Here is a 24,406-nt window from a genome sequence, read left to right as displayed (position 1 = left end):
GGGCTCAGCCCATGTTTTCTTGGCCCATCTGTTCTGGCCCTAGTCACAAGGACTAGAACCAAGATCTCCCAGCCTCTTCTTCATCTCTTTAACTACTATGCTATACTGGCTCTCTCTCTCTCTCTGTCCACAAATTCTCTAGATTGTTATTGTCTACCTTCAAGTCATTTCTGACTTATGGCAACCATAAGGCAAACCTATCACAGGGTTATCTTGGCAAGGGGGTTTGCTTTTGTTTTCCTCTGAGTCTTTGTTCTAAGAAAGTGTTACATACTTAAGGTTACTTACTTAATGGGTTTCCTTGGTCAAGTGGGGATTTGAACCCTGGTCTTCAGAGTCATAGTGCAACACTCAAACTACTACATCACACTGGCTCTATTTCAAGTGTGCTGCATAGACAGTTGCCAACTTTGTCAGTATTACTGAGCCAGGCCTGGGAGACCTGCAAACTGAAAAAGGCAACATGGATTTTACTAAATGTTTTAATAATTCAGTGTTGTTGTTGTTTTTTTGGGGGGAGTCATGCACAAAAAAGGTGGGAATGGTACCTAAAGTAGAGATGAGCTATGACAATTCTGCTAAACTTGAAGGTAATAGATTGTTCACCAACTGTGCCTGTTCCATGAGACATCAGATATGGTCATGGTGGTACATGCCTTGGTTACATCCCATTTACATCCAAAGAAATCTACAGCAGAGCAGCAAGTGAGAAGCAAACCTTGAGTCAGAACCTTGCCTTTAAGTACAATCTAGCAGCCTGGACATTACTATAAAGTTATATTCCCAGTAGATTGAGCTCACTGCCAGAGGCTGGTGAAAAGGCCAGGTCATCAGGGGCCTTAACACTGTTGTTTACCAGAGGATTTTTGAGGAGGAAGCCCACACTCCTGTTTCAGTCATTACTAAACACTTCACAGTATGGACACGGAGAGAACTGCTGCAGTCACATGTAACACTTGTGGGATGTTTGTCTTCTTACCTACAGAAGTGGAGAACTTCACATGCACCTGCACCAAGTGCAAGTTGGTATCACTCTTGGAGGAGAAAGTACAGCAGCTGGAGTCCAGAGTAGCTACACTTCAGCATATTAGGGAGCAAGAGGATTTCCTGGACAGAATGGAACTAACGATCTTGGATGAGTATCACACAGAGGAAGTTGCTGGGGTGGAGGAGGTCACTTCACATACACAGAAAGGAGACAGCTGGAGGAATGTCACACAGAAAAGTAGGTCAAGAAGGGATTGTTCTGGGAGCTTGCAGCTAGAGAATCGATTCGAAGCTCTTTCCCTTATCAAGGAGGACAAAGATGTGCGTGCACCGCTGCAGGGCACTTGTGATGCCCTTTCAGTGGCACCGGAAGGATCTCTGAAATGGAGCTCCTTTTGCTGCAGGTATCGCTGGTGCAGCCTTTACATGCTTGTGCCAATGATACAGAAGAGAAAGGGGCTGAGTGGCCCCTTTTTCTCTTTCCCCGCCGCTGTCGGGGTGTCCTTGGGGCATGAAGGCCCAAGGACACCCCTTTCCAGGCCATGGGGAAGTGGCGTTTTGCCACTTCCCCGAGGCCTGGAGAAATGGCGGATTGGGGCCTCCAGGGATGCCGCTGTGGCTGCTCAGGCCCTGATCTGTTGGGAAAAGGGGCGGTCTGTATCCTGCCAATATTAAGGAAGGGAAAAGGGCTGGAGAAAATAGTCAAATTGACATAGAGGAAAAAAGACAAATAGTGCAAGGACCCAACAGTGAGAGGCAAAAAAACCTTGCACAGGCAGCAAATAAAGGGGACCCATGGTCTGCGATGTCTCTACACTAATGCACAGAGCATGGGAAATAAGCAGGATGAACTCGAATTCCTAGTACAGCAAAGCAAATATGATATAATAGGCATCACTGAAACCTGGTGGGATGAGTCTCATGATTGGAATGTGGAAATAGAGGGGTATAACCTTTTTAAGAGAAATAGGCCAAACAGGAAAGGAGGAGGAATAGCGCTATATGTCAGAGGTATTTACACCAGTGAAGAGATCCATGACATCTGGCAGCCAGGTGGAGAGCATCTGGATAAAAATTAAAGGGGAGGGAAACAACAAGGATGTTATGGTGGGAGTCTACTACAGACCCCCCAGTCAGATGGAGGAATTGGTTGATGCATTTCTAGAACAGATGACTACACACTCAGAAAGGAGAGATGTAGTAGTGATGGGTGACTTTAGCTATCCTGATATTTTCTGGAATTCAAACTCAGCCAAATCCTCAAGGTCTAGCAAATTCCTTATTTGCCTCGAAGACAATTTCATTTTCCAAAAGGTGGAAGAGGCAACAAGGGGGTCAGCTATTTTAGATCTGATCCTAACCAACAAGGATGACTTGGTTAATGGGGTGCAAGTGGTGGGATCATTAGGTGGAAGTGACCATGTTCTCCTGGAGTTTGTTATACAGTGGAAAGGAGAAGCCAGGCATAGTCAGACATGCATTCTAGACTTTAGGAGAGTGGATTTCAGTAAACCTAGAGAAGTATTGGGGGTGATCCCGTGGTCAGAAAAACTAAAAGATAAGGGAGTTCAGGACAGATGGGAGTTCCTCAAAAGGGTGATACTGAAGGCACAATTTCAAACAGTTCTAGTGAGAAAGAAAAATGGGAGATGTCTCAAGAAACCAGGATGGATGATAAGGAACTTTCAACTGAGTTACGTCTTAAACAAAACATGTATAAGAAATGGAAAAATGGGGAAATCATGAAAAAGGAATTCAAAGAAATAGCAGGCATGTGTAGAGGTAAAGTTAGCATAACTGTTTGTGCTCATCCTAAAGGCTGGATGGATGAGAGAGTAGAGGGGATCCATGCTTCCTTTTGGTGCTCCCACGATGGACTAAGCTCTTGCCTTTTATACAGAGAAAGGGGATGGCTCCTTTTTATACATATAAGAGTTAAAGTACAGTACTTACATTGACCTGTGGATAAGTTGACCCAGGTTTTTTAGGTCAATTTTTTGACTAAAATTACTAGATTTATACATGAGTATATAGAATACATCAGCTAGAAGCAGGTTTTTGGTGATAGTTCTAAACCTCTAGGAATGTGTCCATGTACTTCAAGTAATGGAACTCCATACCATTTTTTTTAAAAAAATTATTAAATAATTTTAATACACAATTTAAGGAATGACACCATTTAAGGAATGGCAGAAATAAATAAAAGCTTTTATACGGGAAAAGACAAAACCAAGAATACATTTGAAATATTTGCAAGATGCAAAAAAAGGGGGAGGATTATCTTTACTATGGTAATTACCTTAAACTTTATTATGAAGCAAGCTGTCTAGTTTGGATTAGAGATTGGATGTTATTTGAGAATAAAAAATTATTAAAACTGGAAGGAACAAATGTAAGATATGGGTGGCATGCCTACATGTTTTATAATAAAGATAAGGCAAACAAAGATTTTAACAATCATTTCATAAGAAATGCATTGCTTCAGGCATGGAAAAAATATACCATATATACTCAACTATAAGTCAACCTCATGTATAAATCGAGGTCATGTTTTGGGGCGAAAATTATGGATTTTGCCATGACTAGTGGATAGGGCAAGGGTAAAACCTGGAGGCTCCTTCAGTGTGTGTATAGCAAGAGACACTCTCATTGAATCTTTTTGCTTCATCGTTTCAGCTTTCCTTTCAGCCAGGGGGGTGGGTGGGTTGGACCCCCAAATAAACAGCAATATCAGTCAGTCCCTCAGGACTCTTTCTGCTTGGCTCCAGAGAGAAATAAACTCCTCTCTGAACCACATGGGAAAATCTGAAAGAGCTGCTATCACATTTCCATAGTGACTCATAAATAAGTCAACCTGGGATTTTGGGGTCAATTTTTTTGGCATAAATTTTTAGACTTATAGATGAGTATATATGGTAAGAAGTTTATTTATCCTAAAATTCCGCTTTGGGCTTCGCCCCATGAAGCTTAATATAGAAGAGATTCTTAGGGGATGAAAAGTGGATTAAATATAAAGATATCATGGTTATAAAAAATAACACAGTTAAAATATTAGGAAGAACTGAAAAACAAAGAAATTTCTAGTAACTGGTTTCAATATTTCAACTGAAAGAGAGAATAAATATAGATAATAAAAAAGAAGGATTAGACAATTCTAATTCTAAAATGGCAAATATATTAAGATTGGAAAATAATAAAATATAAAATTATACAATACAATAATAAAACAATTATCCAGATAGAGTCAGTGCTCTGTATCCATGGATTCTGCATCTACAGATTCAACCATCCATGACTTGAAAATATTTTTTTTAAACCCAATAAGCAAACCTTGATTTTGCTATTTTATATAAGGGATTCTATTTTATGAAGCCATTACATATAATGGGACTTGAGCATTCATGGATTTTGGTATCCCCTGGGGTGGGTCAGTTTCTGGACCCAAGCTCCTGTGGATACTAAGGGCCCACTGTATAATACAAAAGCAATGTAATATAAAAGAAGAAAAGTGACAAATATATATCATCAAAATATACAAGACCATAAAACAATATTACAACAAAACTACATGTCCTGGAATGCTCAAGTAAACATTGACTATACTAGTTGGAGGATGCTGGGTGTTGTGGTCCCCCAAAGTAACATTTCCAGCTCTACCTCAGATGACAGAACCAGGCTGAGGAGGAAAGTACTGACAGCAACACAGCTCAGCACTTGGAGATAAGGTTGAAAGGTTCACCCAGGCAATATAAGCAACCAAACCTGTATTTTATAAAATACAAAAGTAAGATAGAGGACCTCAACATCTACACCATTTTATATGTGAATGAGGCAGATGTCTGAAGAACAAATGTGTCTAATCTGTCTCTTTAAGCTGCCCGCACCTTGTGCCATCACTTTAAATAGTTTTATTTTTTGAAACTGCTGTCTTCTGAATTTATCTCTTTTGACTCTCCATTTAAAAACATTGGTTATTACTGTTTCTGTTCCAAGAACCAGTACTGTCACTGTATACTATTCAGTTCATGGCATGACTTTGTGATCCATTGTTTTTTAGCTGATGATGGAAAAAGAGGACACATTTCTCCAATGACATTCAGCTTGAGTCACTTGTTGGGGTAATTTGGAATTTTTTGCCTCTTTTTGCACTGAAGTCCCATAGAACTTGTTGCATATCTTTTTAATAGTTTGTGATGACTTAACAGCCTGCTGGTACTTTCTAGTAGTATCATTTATGTCAGTCTGAGTTAAAGGAAGCATATTCTTGGCCTTGCATATTGGTTAAAAGGTGAGGAATGGGTGGAACTAGAACATAGATTATAACAGGATTCTTTTGCAGGTTGGGTTGGGGATGAACTTCTATTCCTGTAGCTGCCATGCTGTCAAACTGTGGCAAAGAAGCTGCAGTAGCAGCAATCCCCATGCCATGTTAAACCAAACCCATGAGTCTTATTTCCAAGCCAAGTCATGGTTCTGGGAGGCTTCTGGAAGTGCTGTTCAGCTTGGAAACAAGATGCAGAATGCCCAGGAAGGTTGTTTTAAAGCAAATGTGCAAGGGACTTTCCCCCTATGGTTTCACTTTGCCCCTAAATTTTGGTGATGGGTCAGCAAATTCAATTCATGTCAGGGCTCACTCAAATGGAAGCAGCAGAAGCAGAGGCATCACTAGGAGAGTGTGGGGAGTGCAGACTGCAGTGGGTGACACCACAGAAGGAGTGACACTTGGTTGGGCCCTGCACCCACTGCAAGGGTGTATGTGCATGATGCTGCTGCTACCACACATGGGTGGCAGGTGCATGTCCCTGCCAACTTCCCTGTTCTGGGCCAAGATCCTGCTACAGGCAGGCAGAATGTAAAGCTCTGCCTGTACATTTCTATGTCCTTCTTCCCTGCCAGCTTTTAAGCCCTGGGGGCTGCTGTTGCTGCCTATTAGTAGATTGAAGAAGGGAATGGAAGGGATTTCAGAGGAGGAAGTTGTAGCTGGCCTCATCTGTGATAGGAAGAGAAATGAGGGTGCTCTTCCAGATGGAAATCAACCTCCTTTCCTTTCCTTTTGTAGCCAAGATCCACTGCTTCTTCCTCTGAAGTAGTTCCCCCTTCCCTTTCACACCAGTAATGAGCATCAGTGTCCCTCCAAGGCTTGACAACTGCTGGGGAGAGATTTTGGATGAGGCTAAAAGGTCTAGAGAATAGCATCCTGCATCCCATAAAAAAGGGACATGCATGTGTGCATGTCAAACGTACATTATTGTTGTTGTTGTTGTTGGATGGAATTCACAATCAGTTATGAATACATAACTCAGAGTTAGGCATTCATCACTGGTTTGTATTTAAAATCCCTACATATTTAATAGTGCAGGGAATACACAGGAATTGTTAAAGTCTCCCACTCAGGGCTTAATAGGCAGCAGCTGCTGCAGATGACAGGGGTCTGTTTTCCTTTCGCTTGAGATGCAGCTGATTGATATTTCTGTCACCCTCCCATCACTGATCTCTGATGTGAGGAGGGATTGTGACAGGGATCATGCTTCTGATTGTCATACCAGAGGGAGGGGTGGAAATGTTGGTCTGCTGCATCTTGATCAACAGGCAGACTTCCAACATTTGCATTGGTTGATGCTCAGTGAGGCAGGATGGGAGAGGTTGGGCCAGGAGATACTGCTTAGTTAAATATACTTAACTAACTAGCAGATCTGGAATCTTTGTCAATATTAAAACAATTTAAAACATGCACTTACAAATGATAAAAAGTGGTTGCAAACAATACAGTTTAAAGCAATAGCACATTCTCTTACAAGCCATTTCCTCAAAAGCCTTCAAATATAAAAATCTGTCAGAATTAGAAGGGAAAAAAAACCCTTTTCCTGCCTGTATGTCACCAACATGATACCAGACCTTATGTTCTTGTGCTTTAACTGGTGTCTGTAAATAGTGTAATGGCACAAGTTTTTTGTGCATATTTCTGGTCAAGCAAGCAAGCAAGCAAGCAAGCAAGGCTGGCTCATTGGAGAGCATCAAGCAGAGGAAAAAATCATTTTGAAAGAACATTGTGTGTGCATATGCTCACACACATCCACAAATAAGTGGAAAATATTTATAAGCACCACGATAACTTGAATTGACAAGGAAAATTTCTTTTTGGAACTGCTGGATCCTTCCCCAAAAGAATAAAAGCCCTGGCAGCCAAGCACAATCATGTTAATGCATTTCCTAGCTTCCCCTAAAAGGATGAAGACATAATTTAATTTGGAGTCTCTCAGTGTTCTGTATTCCCCTTGTACACTAACACAGCACTTTGCCAGACAGTTCGTGTTTGCCTCCCTTAAAGGTGACCCATTAAAAGAGCAAACAGTTAATTCATCAGACTACTCGCAAAGACTCCTAATCAACTGATGGATTTTCTGCCATTATATGCTAGGACTCTGCACAGAAATGAGGATTTTGGTTCAGGTCTTGGAGCTTTAAAGAGGCTAATGAAACACATTACTGCTCTATCCTGTTCCCCTTGAGAACCTTGCTGCCTCTATCTGGTTATCCCACTCTATACACACATTCCAAAAGGCATACTTTTGGTATCATGTTTGTTTTTGAGCTGCTTACTTGGTAAATGTGCACCCCAAGGATACAGAAAAATCACAAGTGCGGTATGGAAAAAGCCTGTATATCTCTTTCATGCAACAATGTACAAATAATGTTCAGTGATTACCCAGTGATATGAGACTTATTCCCTTATAGGAGGCTTCTTGCTTTTGTAATTATTGCAGAATGATGCTGTAGGAAAGAGGAACTTCCCTCTAACAAATCGGCAGCCAAGAACTCATGGAGGAAGTCTTCCAGAGGACAATGTCTATGTGCCTATGTGTAGTTTTGTTTTAAATTGTTGAGGTAGGTAGTCCATGATCTGCACAAGTGGGGGTGGGAATCTTCTCCTACAGTGCTTGGATCATGGGCCTTTGAAAGTTGTTAATTTATTTTGATTTATTGTTGATTTATTTTTCATAGAATCATAAAGTTGGAAGTCACTGCAACGCCATCAAGTGCAAACCCCTGCTGTGTCATTCAACTTCTGTTTAAAGATCTCCAAAGCAGAAGAGCCTGTTCCATCGTTTTACTGTATGTAAGACAGCACAAGCTCTTTAGGACAGAAATTCATTTAGATCTCTCTCTCCCCACTATCACCAAACACACACTCAAACCAGAACAGCATTGGCCTTGACCATTTTGGAGGTGGAGAGTGGGCCAGCAATGCCCACTGGATTGGGTGGGTAACTATTTACAGTGCCACTTTCTAACAGTATTTGAAAACAGAATGGCTTTGTTACAAAGCCTCTGATTTATTGTGTATATCAGATGTTTTATAAAAAAGATATAAGGAATATTAAGAATAAAATGTAAGGGAGAAAAGGGAAAAGAAGATGGGAGACTTTATTACGATATTTTAAAAAGTATTATGATAGATATATTAAGAAAGAAAATTATGAAAACCAGTGTGGTTTATACATGAGAAACCTGTGCTTCCTCATCAGTTTTCAAATATTTGATGATATATCTTCAGTGCTCACAGATCTTTTCAAATCCATGTCATTTTGGAATGGTTACATACTGTGTGTCAGTTTCACTTCATAAGCAGAAGAGGGGGGAAGGATTTGAATGCTGCACAGGAGGAAAATTGATATGAAACTGACACATACCTAAACCATTCCAAAATGACAATGACATCTAGCACGGTGTTTAATGTTGCAACAAGAAATAATTGGGAAATGACATATTTTTGGGGTGTGTGTGTGTCTAATTCTTCCATTTAGGATCCAGCTTTTGACTGCTACTATTTGAAAAAAATCCCTCATGGTCTTCAGTTTCAGAAACGTTGGGTCAAAATATACAAGCAAGAGCCTTGAGGTCTGATAATTGGGCTGCCAGCAACATATAAGAGGAGCAATATACCATAGATAATTAAGTATTCAATCTTATCTGGCCAATGAACTGATGGTAGACTGACTGAAGCTGTGCTAAATCCAAATCTATGACTTGCTCTATGAAACTGCTTAAAAGTATCCTCACCCTGGCCTAATTTTGTGCCATCATTGTGGCTTGGTCTGGAGGTTTTGAATTTGGCATATCTCAGTTCTTTCCTCATCCTTGCCCCTTCTCTGTGCTCTGGTTTTTCCTGCCAGCAGTTCTTGGCCAACAAAGCTATTCTGCTTGAATAGTGTTCAGGTGATAAGTCCCTGATCAGCGGTCAGAAGAGGTTTTTGCTGGCTGAAGGGTATTTTGTCAGTAGAAATGGCTTGTGCTTAATTCTAACCCCACACCCAGTGCATTTTCAAGTTAGGATTGTATATAAAGAATTGATTAACACTATTTTTCTCCTAAAAGATGGTACTGACATATAGTTCCAGTTAGTCAAAACTGAAATTGGAAGAGCTATCTCTCTTGTGGCCTTTCCTTTATAAGGCACCACATACGGTGGTGCCTTATTTAAACAGTAAAGAATAATAGCAATATTAGAGGCAGGGTACTTTTGAAATGTATATATGTGTCTTCAAGTCACCTGTCAACTTATGGTGACCCCATGAATTTCATAGGGTTTTCTTAGGCAAGGAATACTCAGATGTGGTTTTGCCAGTTCCTTCCTGTGAAATATAGCCTATAGTCATTGGCTGTCTTCCATGCAAGTACTAAACAGGGCTGACCCTTCTTAGCATCCAAGATCAGACAGGATCTGGTGCTTTTAGGGTTATAACTTTAAAAAAAGATAAGAAAAACATTTTGCAAAAGCAATAGCAATAGAAAGTATATTTCTATACTGCTTATCAGTGTAAGCTTACAATGTGTAAGCTAATTGCCCCCAAACAAACTTAGTACTCATTTTAGCAACCTCAGAAGGATGCAAGGCTGAGCCTCTGGCTGGTACTGAACTCACAATTTTGTGATTGGTTGCAACAAAGGCTGTGCTACCAGAGCTACTGAAGATCTAAGAAGAGAAAAAATTTGTCAACTGTCTCTTGAACCTTGTCTTCATAATTTCTCAGATGCTCTTGTTTATATGCCACTAATAATTTTCTCTTATGATGAAACTAATTTTTTCTTCTTCAAATTATCCATCAAAAGGTTTTCTGATGGACAATAGATTCAGGGAAGAAAAAATAAGGAGGGTCAGTACAAAACACAAAGAAACAAACAAACAAGTCAAAGCCTCAAGGTGGTGCTCAAAAATGGGGATTTTTTTACAGCATGAAATCTGCTAACACATTTTAATAATAATCTTCCTCAGGGTCTCAGAAGTTTCATGTATTTTACTTTGGTATACTAGTAAAAGGTTTTGAGTGAGCTGTTTTTCTTAAGCTGATATACCAGAGAAACATAAATGCTCCTGAAGATGATTGTTATCAAAGCACTTTATTTTTGTGTAATAATAAATGATTATTATGTCTGAGTACCAGTTTGAAGCATTGCCTCTCTTTTTGTTTGGTTTTGGAACTCAGATGTGCCTGTTTTGTTTTGCCTGCTAGCAGTTAACCTTCCCTAGCCTCCTTCCTCCCTGCATCATCATTAAAGCCTTTCATTTTTAGACTGTATGTCTTTCTACCCTGCTCACTGCCATGACCCAGGAACAAAGTGATGCAGATGAAGAGGCAAAGCTATGGGAACATTTGCAGATTTCAGTCTCAGTGGCTACAAAAAGCAGAGGCAGTTAGCTGATAGAAGCATCACTCCAATCATCTCCCTGAGTGCATCCCTTTGTCCTCCATAAGCAAACGACTACCATTCATCCCCATGAAAAATGCTGAACATTTGGTACAGCAGTGAAGGGATGGACAATCTGCCCTTGACACTTCATGGCTTGATCCTCACTGAGGTATCCTGCAGAGATGCACCATGTATCTTTGTGCACAGTGCATGCAGAAATGTATTGCACCCCATCCCCAACTGCCTTGTAGTACATTCATGCACACTCCAGTGATAACAATAATTGCAACTGCTGCTACTGGTGCTGCAGTTGCCACTGCTAAAATAAGGATGGCACAATTCAAGTGTTCAAAGTGCTTCACATTCATTATTTGAGTAAACACTTTGTCTATAATGAAATTAACATTCCATTTGACAGGAGGAAGACTGGGTCACTTCTATAGCTGGTGCAGCACATTGGTAATTGAATAGTGCCCAATAAATTCATTGGTCTACATCCATCAGCATTACAGTATAATCTAACTGCTGAACTTTCTTCCCTTCCTTTCACTTTACAGCTCTGGAGGGAAAATCACACCTCTATATTTGCCAAAGCAGGTTTTTAGGGTACATCATTGCAAGGGGTGGGTGGTGTGGATTGATGCTTCCCTAGTTCTGTTAATGGAAGCTATTCTATCAGCGGAAGCACTCCCTTTGATCCTGCCCAGGGTCCTAAAAAGGAACTGTTTTGATCAACCTCTGTTACATACAGGTCTCTTTGTTAACACAGATATTCTCCTTCTGGCAAGAGATGGCTATTCCTGAAAATGCTACACCAGGCATGTCAAGGGTTAAGCATTCTCAGCAGGTCTGGAAAAAATTGTCTAAAAGGCTAAACTAAACAAAATCTCCTCACCCCAAAAGGATTGATAATAAAAAAAGACATTTGGGCCATTTGATCATAAATAGTAGAGTTCACTAGCACAAGAAATCATGCAGACTGTGCAGGGAGACATAAAAAAAATCACTGAATTATGTATTAATATGTCATATAAAAGGAAAAAGTACTAAAGAAATATTGTAGGGAGAATAAATAAAACAGCATTAAAAGTGAACATGTCCCATTTGGTCAGTTATGCCAAACATAAAACAACAAAAAGCACAGTTGGGAAGTTAACAACATTTTTAATTTTACTACTGACTTCCCCATTGCAAACCATGCAGAGGTGTGGCCAAAACGTAGTACCAAGGATTGATTTTCTGTCAGAACTAATCTAAATCAGTATGCTTTCTCTGCCACTATAACTTGGAAGCTTAGAGATGTATGAGCTTGCTGACATTAAATTAGAACTGACACAACCACAAAGGGGATTTCTGGATGAAAATAGCCGCAATTGAAAACTTCTGGCACTGGCGTGGAGCTGAGCCCCCCCCCCCCTTTTCCTGCCTTAAGGTTTGTTCTGTGGTGAGGCAGTCTGAATGGCCTGGGATGCAACCTACACACATTTTATTCAGGGCATCTGGACAGTGACAATGATATCCACATATTCTCATATATCACTGACACAGAAAAGGACACTGGAGTAACTGAATTTGACTGATCTTCTTAGGTCATTTTTACAATTCTTCCCTCAGTTCAAACTGTAACTACACACAAAGAAGTCTTCACATATTTACTTCAATGGAAAGGACAGCTTGACACGCATCTAAAGCAGGGATGGAAATCATGTGGTCCTCCAGATGTTGCTGGACAGCACTTCCTAGCATTCTTCACTATTGGTTGTGTTGGGTTATACTGATGGGACTTACAATCCAGTATCTGGCGGGATAATTCCTACCCTTGATGTAAATGCCTGGATGTCCCTTGCTCTTTTAGGCTCATGGAAAGATTTTCTCCCTTCTCTCATCTTCCTCTGCCAATCAGAATTGACCAGATTATTAGACTGGGCCTTGGTTTGGGGATTATGGTAAATAATGTAGTTATATTACTAATTTGAGATCATTTTTGTTTTCAGCAAAAATGGATCCAGATACTGTCCTCCTTGGTCTCAGCTCAGGACCAACCCCCCCCCCCCCTCAAAAGGGGATGCAGGAAGCTACAGAGCCCAAGACAAACACAAGGAGAGGTGTGGCTCACCAGCAAGGATGTTGAAGCAGAAAAGTCAGTTCAATCCAAGTCATACACAGTCCAGCAATAAATCCAGGTGACAGTCCAAAGGGAAATCCAAGAGAATAATCAATAAACAGAGCAAGGTCTAAGGCTATCAGGCAGCACAAACAGGAACACAAGGCACAAATGTTCCTTCCAACAAGGTCAATTGTCAGCAACATCCTCCTGAAGGAGGTGCTATTTGTTGTCTGGCAGCCTCCTGCAGGTGCTGTTTCATTGCTGAGTGTTTTAGATATAAATGCTCAGAAACTCTCCATCTCTCCTTCACTCAACAACGTTCTGTTGGGATAGGTTCAGCTGAGGCTATGTCTGTGCCCACAACAGAAGGCTGTGGCTGCTGGGGAGTCCTCCCAACTGCCTTTGGTAGATACAATATTTTGCAATTCCTATGATGGAGCTGCATTATTGTATTGATTGTGGTTTATGTACCAATGCTTAATATTTAAGGACGGTTGGGATACTACTGGTTTTTTAATTCCCAGTTTGGTCTTTCTTCCAGGGATGAATCTGATGAATGATTATCACCAGGGTGACTGATAAAGCAGGGCAGTTCCATTTACAGTGGAACTGGCAGAGTGTGTTGCCATTTTTTCTTTTGCCTCAGACAAGAAAAGGATCTTGGGTTATTTCTGCAATGAACAGAGGGAGCAGAGTAGGTGGATAAATTCAAGCATGCACCAGTAGGGATGAGAATTAGGGCTATAGGTAAGGAGAATCTCACTCAGTACCATTCAATGCTCCATTCCCACTGGGCAAAAAAGCGGCTTATTTCGCTGCAATTCTGACTCAAACCTGACCCATCATTCCCATTAAAATCTGGTCCAAAGAGACCTGGTTTTTTTACCCCTGTTTTTGTTCCCATTGGTATTTTCCCTGTGGTAATTTGAAGTAGGTTATTTTGCTCCCCGTTCCCATTGCCCTTCCAGGACCTCTTTTTTTTAAAAGCAGCTGTCAATCAAGTGCTTAAGTGCTTGATGTCACAGCCAATCAGTTGCTTAGGTGCTTTTCCCCTCTGGGAAAGGAAAAACGGAGACTCTATTCCCCTTAAATCTCTTCTCTGGAAGAGAGAAGTAGCCTCTATTTGCCCTAAACCCCTTTGCATCCAAGGCTCTTCTGTGTCTTCCCATAGTGCCTCTGGGAAAGAGAGAAGAGGATCCTCTATTTGCCCCAAACCCCTTTGCATCCGAGGCTCTTTTGTGTCTTCCCATAGTTCCTCTGGGAAAGACAGAAGAGGAGCCTCTATTTGCCCCAAACCCCATTGCATTCGAGGCTCTTCTGTGTCTTCCCATCATTCCTCTGGGAAAGAGAGAAGGTGCCTCCAGTCCCCCAAATCCCTTTGCCTCCCCCATTTCTCCCTGGGTGGTCTGGGGGGCGATCAAGCAAGCATGTACTGCAAAGCCGATCTGCTTCTCAGGCGCTCAGGTGGAGGCAAAAAAAGAAAAAAGAAAAGTTTAAAATGGTGTTCAATGGCTCTCCTCACACATCAGTCTATGAATGTGGAGCAGGGGGGAGGTTGCAGGCGGCATAATGTGTTTACTGTGTTTGGAACTCAATGTAGCGCGATCGCCTTACCCTGCTTCCCAATCCACTGGGGGAAAGGCTATGCGAATGGTGCTGACAATGCAGGAAAGAGAACAAGTGGGTGACACCCCCAGGCCAGCCCCCTGAGCACTGCTCCGCCCATCCCCAAGTTCCCAAATCAGACACCCTTTCGTTCCCATTCGTATGCCGCAAATCAGACTCAGGGGACACAGCAAAACTCGCTAAAAATACGCTGTTAAATTAAACCACTTTATCAACCACTGATTTGGGTTTTTTCAGGATAATTCGATCACATGGGAATCAGATTCGAATTCCAATGGGAATGATATCGGAGCAATGCGGATCGAATGCAGGCTCAAATGGGAACGATGCACCCATGATTTGCATCCTGATCCGCGTTATAAGCCAGTGGGAATGGGGCCCAAGTGTGCAGTTGCTGTGTAGCTATGTGCTGCTGTTCAGGTCCGCAAGGGTTCCAGTTCTCTACATCACCACAAGTTCAAGTTTTGTATATTTATTTATATATTACTTTTACAATTTACAATTTATTTATTTATTTCCACTGTCCAATGCTAAGAGCTGTTAAACAGGGGAATGGACTTACCTTGGAAGATTATTTGATGGCTTTCTGTCAGGTGTGGTGGATAGATTACACTGGGATATGTTAGTTGTGCATGTCTTGCGATGCCAGAGGGGTGGGCTTATTGACTCTTGGGACCCCTTCCTGCTCTATAATTGCTCTCCATCTCATGTCAAGATGGCATTAGGCAAATTTATGCAGAACAGTCAGAGGTAGATGATGGCTGCAGAGACAAGCTGGTACCAAATTTTGGAGTGGATAACAGGGCCCAGAAGGAGCTGATATAGGTGAAGCTGGATTTGTGTTCAGGATCTTGTCAGGTCAGGGAATCAGGTGTGCCTCACCAGGGCTGAGGATATGGTTTTGGATGCGAGGAGTTTATGACGTCTGGCTTGTTCGGCCAGCTGACAGAATTTAACCTATGAGATCAGCTGACTGTAGTCAGTTGACTGTAGTCATCTTATAGGTTGCCTTTGATCCAAAGAGCCTAAATAGTTTAGTTTGCCTAGAATTCTGAGTGCTTGGTACACAGGAGTTAGTGAGGAGCACTATTTGTAGATCAGGTACATACAAAGGATGAGAATGAATATACATAGACTGATTGAGGCCATAGTTAAGATGCCCTTCCCCTACAGCCTTAGAGGAGGAAGGGGATAAGAATAACAATTTATATCCCACCTTTCCCCCAAGGGGGCTTAAGTTAAAGAAATGCAGATAAAATCCCACATCAGAATGTAATTAAATTATCAACAAAAGTAAAAGCAATTTAAAAACATGGCTACTAAAACAGCAGCAACAACAAACACAGACAATGCAACATCTTATTGAAAAGCCTTTTTTCCCATCAGCAGCTAGTTGTAGTGATGTATTCAAGTATTATAGTCCAAGTCACAAATAAAGCCTTAAGTCTCTACCTTGAAGCAGTGGCATCCCTGCCTAGGATATCACCTGGTGTGGTAAACAGGGCTTCCAGGAGCAGAGCCTAAAGGGCATCCCCTTTTTGTCCTGCACCACTCTATTCACAAGTAGGCAGCATGAGGCAGGTAGGGGGGTTGCTTTCTCCAGAGAGAAAACCCACAGCCAAAGGAGGAAAATTGTGAGCATGGACCCTTCCAGGTTGCTCTATCTCAGGCATTTGCCCTGGATGGAAGAAGAGGAGAAATGTGCATGTGCACCCTTCCCTGCTACTCCATCCTGGGCTTCCTTTCCAGGGAAAATGCCCATTACAGAGAAGCAAGAGGAGTGTGCATGCACCCTTACAGACTGCTCTATCCTGTGCTTTTCCCCTGGAGACCAAGCCCTGGACAGAGCAGCCTGCAAGGGCATGTGAATGCTTCTCCTCCTCCATCCCAGGTATCCCAGAGCAGCTGGGAAGGGAGAAGTGGGTCCAACTTGGTGTTATCCTTTTTCTTGGTGTCACCTGGTAAGTTTGCACCCCCCACTTCCCCCTAGTGATACCACTGCCTTCAAGTCAAGTCTGAAGTCTGGGAGCCAATTTTTAACAAAAAAGGAGTCAGGGTACATTTCTCAGAAGGGAAACAGTAAAGACATTAAGCAATGGTTTTGAGGCAGAGCTTATAGTTTGTTTGGCAGCCTGTCCCCACTGCACATAATAATAATAATAATAATAATAATAATAATAATAATAATAATAATAATAATAATATATATCCCGCCTCTCTACAAAATGCAATTGGGGTGGCTTACAAGGTTAAAATATACAGTCCGAACCCTCAACCCCCCCCCCCCCAAATACAATTAAACAATGTGGAATTTAAAACATAAAGCATACTTAAAAACCATTCAATAAACTGTGGTGAAGTCAGAGGCCAGCAATTAGATTTTCCTTCTGATGGCCGGCGAACTATTCAGGAAAGGCCTGCCAGAAGAGATCTGTCTTTATAGCTTTTTAAAAGCTGTTTAGGGTGGTAATATGATGGATCTCGTCCACCAGGCCATTCCACAATCTGGGGGCAATGGCTGAAAAGGTTTTCTGGAAAGTCATGGACAGCCTTGTTTTACAAGGCTGTAACAAAATTTTCCCCAAGGATCTAAGTGTGCAGGGAGGATTATATAGAAGAAGGCGATCCCGGAGATAGGTTGGACCCAAGACATTTAGGGCTTTAAAGGTAATAACCAACACCTTGTACTGGTCCTGGAAACTGATGGGCAGCCAATGGAGTGATCTTAAGATCGGTGTTATATGGTCTCTTCTGGATGTACCAGAGACCAATCTGGCTGCCATGTTCTGAACTAATTGAAGTTTCCGGACCAAGGACAAGGGTAGCCCCATGTAGAGTGCATTGCAGAAATTAAGGCCTAAGGTTACCAGTGCATGTACTCAAGGTTACTGACTTCCAGGAAAGGGCGTAGCTGGCGTATCAGCCGAAGCTGATAACAGGCACTCCTGACCGTCGCATTCACCTGATTTGTCATGTGAAGGGATGAATCTAGGAGCATCCCTAGACTGCGAACACAGTTCTTTGAGGAGAGTGTGACCCCTTCTAGGACTGGAGGTTGTATCCCGATGCCTGAGTTCGGAGCTGATACCATAAGTACCTCCATTTTGTCTGGATTCAGTTTCAATTTGTTTCTCCTCATCCAATCCATTACCGCTTTAAGACAATCATTGAGAGGTGAGACGCCATCTGAAGTCAAAGCTGAAGACCGAGACATGGAGAAATATATCTGGGTGTCATCAGAGTACTGATAACACCCCACCCCATGCCTCCAGATGATCTCTTCCAGCGGAGAAAAGCATTGGGGACAGGATGGCACCTTGTGGGATGCCACAATTAAGCTCCTTCCTTGCCAAGCAACTGTCCCCGAGCACCACCCTCTGGAATCAGCCCGAGAGGAAGGAATGGAACCACTGAAGTGCAGTGTCTCCTATTCCTAACCTTCTCAGGTGATTCAAGAGGATCTATTGTGTCAAACACCACTGAGAGATCCAGTAGCACCAACAGGGTCACACTACCCCTATCGATGCCCAGACGAAGGTCATCAGCTAAGGAAACCATGGCAGTCTCCACCCCAAATCCCATCCTAAAACCAGTTTGAAATGGATCAAGATAATTGGTTTCCTCCAAGACAGCTTGGAGTTGAAGAGCAACCACCCTCTCGATCCCCTTGTTGAGAAATGGTAGTAAAGAGACTGGCCTGTAGTTATTCATATCCAGGGGGTCAAGGGAAGGTTTTTTCAGGAGTGACCTAACCGCCGCTTCCTTCAAACAGGATGAACATGACTCTCCCTAAGGGATGCATTGATGATGTCCCTTAAGAACATCCTGAAGGCATCACCCCCCCCCCCCCCGGATGGCCAGCCATGAAGGGCAATGGTTGAGAGGGCAAGTTGTTTTGCTCACTCTTCCAAGGAGCTTGTCCACGTCATCAGTACTTACAGACTGAAACTGATCCAGTATAACCACATCAAGGAGTTGCTGGACACCTCATCAGTTGATTCTGCTATAACTCCGGCGTCCAAGTCGGCTCTTATCTGAGAGATTTTATCTGCAAAGTAGTTGTTAAATGCATCACAGCAGGCCGTTGTCAGGTTAAGTAAAGGGTTCTGCACAGGTGGAACCTGTGTCAATTCCCTCACCACCATAAACAGCTCTGCTGGACGAGACTCTGCAGACGCAATATGTGCAGAGGAGAAGGCTCTTTGCGCTGCACGTATTGCCTCTCTATAGGAACAAAGGAATTTCCTATGACGAGTTCTGTCAGATAAGAGTTGAGTATCTCGCCAAGCATTGTCCAACCCGCTTCATCTTCCTAAGTTCTTCTGTATACCATAGTTGGCGGTTTGAAACAGGCTGGCAAGGACGCATGGGAGCGATTGTGTTGATAGCCTTAGTAAGGTCGATGTTCCAGGTATTGACCAAGGTTTTGACAGAATCACCGGTGTTACCAACCAAGAAACCTTCTAAGGCTTTCTGGAATCCAACTGGTTCCATTAGTCTCTAAGGGTGGACCATTCTAATGGGTCCTCCATCCCCAATGGGATGGATAGTGGCTCTAAGTTCTGCCTTGATCAGGAAATGATCTGTCCATGACAATGGGGAGGTTTTTGTTACCTCTGCCCACGGATATTCCTGTTCCGTACTAAAGGCCGCATCGATTTTATGACCCGCACAGTGAGTAGGCCCACTGACCAGTTGGGATAGGCCCATGTTTGTCATGGATTCTATGAACTCCCAAGCCACACCTATGAGATTTAATAGACTGGTCTCGAGTGGGATGTTGAAGTCGCCCAGAATTAAAAGTCTGGGCGACTCCAGCAGCAACTCTCAGACCAGTTGTGTCAGCTTGGTTAGGGAGTCAGTTGGACAACTGGGTAGACAGTATACTAACAGAATCCCCAAACTATCCTTGGTCTTCAGACTTATGTACATACACTCGAAGTGGATCATTTTCTGGACAGGTATCCTGGTCAAGGTAAGGTTGTTTTTGTGAACCAGTGCCACTCCACTCCCTCGTCCACTTCCCCTTACCTGCTCAATGACCGAGTACCCAGCTGGGAGGGCATGTGCCCAGGTTACTGCACTGTCCTCTCCCAACCTTGCTCCTTTGCAAGCCAGGTCGGTCTCTTCTTCTAAGAGAAGGTCACAGATGATATGAGTCTTGTTTTTGACTGACATGGCATTGCAAAAGAGCAAGGTAAGGTTTTGTGGTATGGTTGGTAGACTCTCCAATCCATTTTGGGGAACAGAGTGAACTGAAGATGGGATAGCTTTCAGACATCTAGCCCATCTTCCTTCGTAACAAGTTTTCACTCTGTTGCTGCCATACCTTCCTTCCCCTGCACAACTTCAATCCTTGCTCCCAGCTCATGTCCAGCCATAAATGCTTGTCCCTTAATCAAAAAAATCTTCTAGGTCTCACACAATGCTCTCGCCACAGTACAGTTTGAGCTCCAGGCTACACCCCTCTTACAGCTGGTGCCTTGCTGCTTGCTCTTGCCCTGATGGGATAAGAGGAGCTTGGCATCCTTGCTGGCTCTCAGGAAGTTTCCTGCCCGGTCTTCTCATGGGTAAGGAGGGGAGGGGGAGCCCTTTTTAAACACAGGAGCTCCAAGCCACACCCCTCTTATAGCTGGTGCCTTGCTGCTTGCTCTTGCCCTGATGGGATGGGGATAAGAGGAGCCTGGCGTCCTGCTGGCTCTCAGGAAGTTTCCTACCCAGTCTTCTCAGAGATAAGGAGGGCAGGAGAAACCTTCTAAAGCATTTCAAAAACTTCAGAAAGATCCTTCTGCTTCAAGCCCATTGGCTAATGCATTTGCTTTTCTCTTCTGAGATATGAGCCCCATGCTCAGGGGATGGGTCTTGCCTGCTGCTCAAAGTGAATGGCACCAGTAGGTCAATCACTGAAAAATATACAAGTCTCAAGTCAACTCAAATCAGTTTGTCATTTTTGCCAAGTCAAGGCCAAGACAAGTCATTGAAGAGATCTGAGTCTGAGTAACTGACTGATTAGTTGTCAGTCAATCACTGGCTAGTTGTCAGAGGTCTGTCAGAATGGGGGGAGAGGGAGAAGAAGAAGAAAAAGAAGAGTATTTTCTTGCTCCAGGAGATGCTAGTCTAGTGTGTCTTGGGAGGGAGTTCAGAGCCTTGGAGCAGCCACTGAGAAGGTCTTTAGTGTTCGCATCAGTCATACCTCTAACAGTGGTGAGTCAGAAAGAAGATAATTAGTGAAGTTGATTCGTGAGTAGCCCACAGCCACCCAATGACTAAACAGGTTGTGGATGTACATCTCTGTATTAGCTGATGTTCAGAATACAGTATGCTCTGACTGGCCCTCCAAGTTGTTAACATTTAAAAAAAGCAAGGGCGGGGGGAAGGAAAGGAAAGGGAGAAATCAGTTCAATTTGCTCAATCTGTTCTTGCCTCTTCAGCTGTTGCAGCTAATGTTAAAGTCAATGTAGGCAGGGATCATTCTCAGTAGACAACTGTTCATTAGTTTTTTTCTACATATCAGATTGATTTAGCTGGGGAAAATGGCAGGCTTTTTTTAATGAGGGAGGGGGGTTTATAGGAAAGTGGAGCTGCTTTGGTAGGAGGGTCTGTCACATAGTCACTGACTTATTGGAGTCAGGACAGGCTTTTGTTTGCATATGGGAGGGATGCATATAAATGCCTTTTCTAGAGCTGCGCCTGTAAGTGTGTCTGCCTAATTCTGGCATAGACCTACTATATTTATTGTTACACTCTTGTGCTTCCTTCTGGAAATGACTCTTATTTTTAGCTCTGGCAAGGCTGACTCTCCGAGTCTGGTTTTCTGCGACAGGAAGGAGATATGTGGGTTGTTGAGTGCCACTGGGCAGATGTCATGTTCTATTGTTATTCCACTCTTGGCTGTCCCTGGGATAAGATTAGGGGCCATTTGTGGATATCCTTCAGAGGAAGTTGGAAGCTTAATGTTTGGACTGAAGAAAAAAATGGATAGAACCATGCATCAATAAGGTAGCTCTACTGGCTTCAGTCTTCTGTTCAGTAAAACTGAGCTGGCAGCATCTTTTACCATATGGCATCATTCTCCAGTTCTTCCACGAGCTGTAATCAGATTTTCAAAGAGCTTCTGTTATTCCATATTCTAGTTTCATTTGACAATATCTTCTCAGCATCTTTTGAACTCAGGTCTAAAGTTTACCAATCTGGGCCAAGTTCATTGAGGGGAGAAAATGACAGAAATGTCTGGCTCTTTCTATGTTTGGCAGTTCACACTTTACAGATGGAGGACTTCCTGCAGACTGCATCTGGCTTGTTAAATCCTTATTGCTGGAATGAGGGTGATGTGCAGTAAGCATATTTTGGCTTTTTTCTCTTCCTCATTCGAAACATCTTAATAGCAGTGGAAGAAATGAATTTTGAGAGTAATTCAAAAATGAAGTTTGGATGTAGAAACTCCTTGCTACTGAGAGTTGCTGGCAGTGCTGATTTATTTCAGTTAGTTGTGAAAATCATGTGGAGGGATGTCCCATCACCTCAGGGTAGCCAACAAATGTCTTTCCAGTTCTGGCACTTGGCCTTGGTAGCTGCCAAATTCTATGAGTAACTATTGGGCTGAGCCATTTCCATGTAAATAGAGTTTGCACTGAAATCAGACCTGGGCACTGCAGTGAGAAAGAGGAGGGGCTGAGAGAGGGAAGACCAGAAGCCCTAAATTAACAAAGAATAGGACAATAATCTACCAAGACCAGGCAGGGGCCTGCACTGGGTGATAGCTTAAGTGCGGAACCAGGACTGGCACAGAATGCTTTCAGTCTTTGGATCCTTCTTGTTGAATAGGATGACAATTCATCTCAAATGGCTTCTCCACAAAACTATCTGTGTGTGTGTGTGTGTGTGTGTGTGTGTGTGTGTGTGTCTGAGAGAGACAGGGAGAGCTAATGTAAGCTTTGCCCTGCTCCTGTTCCATCCTTGATGGAGTGGCTGACACTTTATTCAAATCTGAAGGAATTTGCTATTGGAGAAAGGAACTGGCAAAACCTTAGAGTTCCTTGCCTAAGAAAACCCTATGAAATTCTAGGGATGTCATAAGTCAATGGGCAGCTTCAAAGCACACACATGCACAGTGCTTGTGAGCACAGTACAGAACAGTGTGTGTGTGTGAGAGAGAGAGAGACAGTTACACTCTAAAGAACATGCTCACAAATACAAATGCACAAAGATATACAAACACACACCCTATTTGTGGATCAAGAGAGGGGGGGGGGCATAAGCAACCTATGTGCACACCAATGCTTAGAGACAATAAAATAAAATAAGAATAAGAATTAAAACTTTTTGTGGAGTACATCCTGCAGTCAGCATAGCCATCAGCTACACTGGCTATAGTTTTGTGAGTTACTCATAGAATCATAAAGTTGGAAGAGATAACCCTAAAGGGTAGGGAATAAGGCAAGGTGTTTCAGAATAATAGTGGGGGGAGTTGGGACTGAGGGAGGAGGTGAAACTGTTACATATGTGACTTACAATCATACAATGCCCTGTGAGCAACATTTCACACCTGGGGACTTGCACAATACCTGGAGGCATCATCATGTGATGAGTATTGCCAAAGTCGCTTCCTTCCCAGTGTACTCGCAGTTTAAAAGCCACAGATAGCAATGTCCATAGTGATCACAGAATTTTTTTCTAAGTGCTTGCAGACTGCCTGTTCAATGACCTAGAATCTTTCCTGCTGTTGATGTAATCCTGGTATTGATGTAATTGTTTGGGTCCCCTTTATTTCTCTTTTAGAAGATGGGTACAGCATTTGCCTTCCTCTAGTCTGCTGGAACTTCTCCCATTCTCCAGCAGTTCTCAGAAATTATTAGCAGTGTTTCTGAGATTATTTCTACTTTAGTTCTTCTAATATCATTGCAAGTAGTTCATCCATCCCTGGAGACTTTAATTCATTTACAGTAGCTAGGTTATAGGAAAAGGTAACCTTTCTAAGTATTTCCTCTCTTCCTCTTTCCCACATATACAAAGCATCCAAATCCTCATTCAGAGAGGTATCAGTTGTGCTTTCAGTACTACATACAGAGAAACCCTTCAAAAACACAGAATATAAAATTAAATGACGCTACAACAACTAAGACCAGAATGAGAGAGAAATAATAGGTGAAAGGAAGCATTTAACATAAAAATAACTAACATTCAAGACAGAACAGACAATAACACCAGGAAGGTAAAATGATTTACCAAGATTAGACTTTAAAAAGCAACAACACAAAGAACACTAGAAAAGAATTGGTTTGATTTGTAAAGGATCTTAGCAGAAGACAGGGAAAGATATCATAGAAGCTGAAAAACCTGACACACAATTAATGCCATAAATGTTCCTGTTGATTTTCTTGTGTGCCATCAAGTCATTTCCAACTTATGGTGACCCTAAGATGAACCCAACACCTGGGTGTTTTTTTTTTTTTTTTGAAAGATTTGTTCAGACTTTGGCTTCCTCTGAGACAGATAGTGTGACTTGCCCAAGGCTAACCAAGGGCAGGTTACAGACCGCCATGAAAGTACGGAGTCAGTCCGTACTATGGTTAGGAAGGTGCGGTGCTTCCGCACCCCCCTAACCCTAGTACGGACTGAGTCCATACAAAATGGCAGCTCCCCTTCCACATGGGGGCTGCCATGATGACGTCACGACCGCGCCGCCTCTATACGGGGTGGCGCGGATGTGACGTCATCGCTCCGCACCAGGGCGCTTAGTGTGCCCTTTGCGCGGAGCAGGAAGGAGCTCCGTTTTGGAGCTCCTTCCTGGTTTGCAGCGCCGCTTTCCGTCGCTGGGCACAGCCTTCAGATGGCTACGCCCAGCAATGCAAGGGAGAAAGGGGCCAAGCGGCCCCTTTCTCCTCCTCCCCGCCACAGCGGGGTGTCCTTGGGGCTTGAAGCCCCAAGGACACCCCTTTCCAGGCTGCAGGGAAGCGGCTTTTTGCCGCTTCCCCTCAGCCTGCAAAGCGGAGGATT

The sequence above is a fragment of the Sceloporus occidentalis genome, unplaced genomic scaffold, assembly GCF_023333645.1.
Source record: "Sceloporus occidentalis isolate IW3139 unplaced genomic scaffold, rSceOcc1.0.p SCAF_6, whole genome shotgun sequence".
NCBI classification, from domain to species: Eukaryota; Metazoa; Chordata; class Lepidosauria; order Squamata; family Phrynosomatidae; genus Sceloporus; species Sceloporus occidentalis.
Note: the sequence above shows the minus strand (reverse complement) of the source record.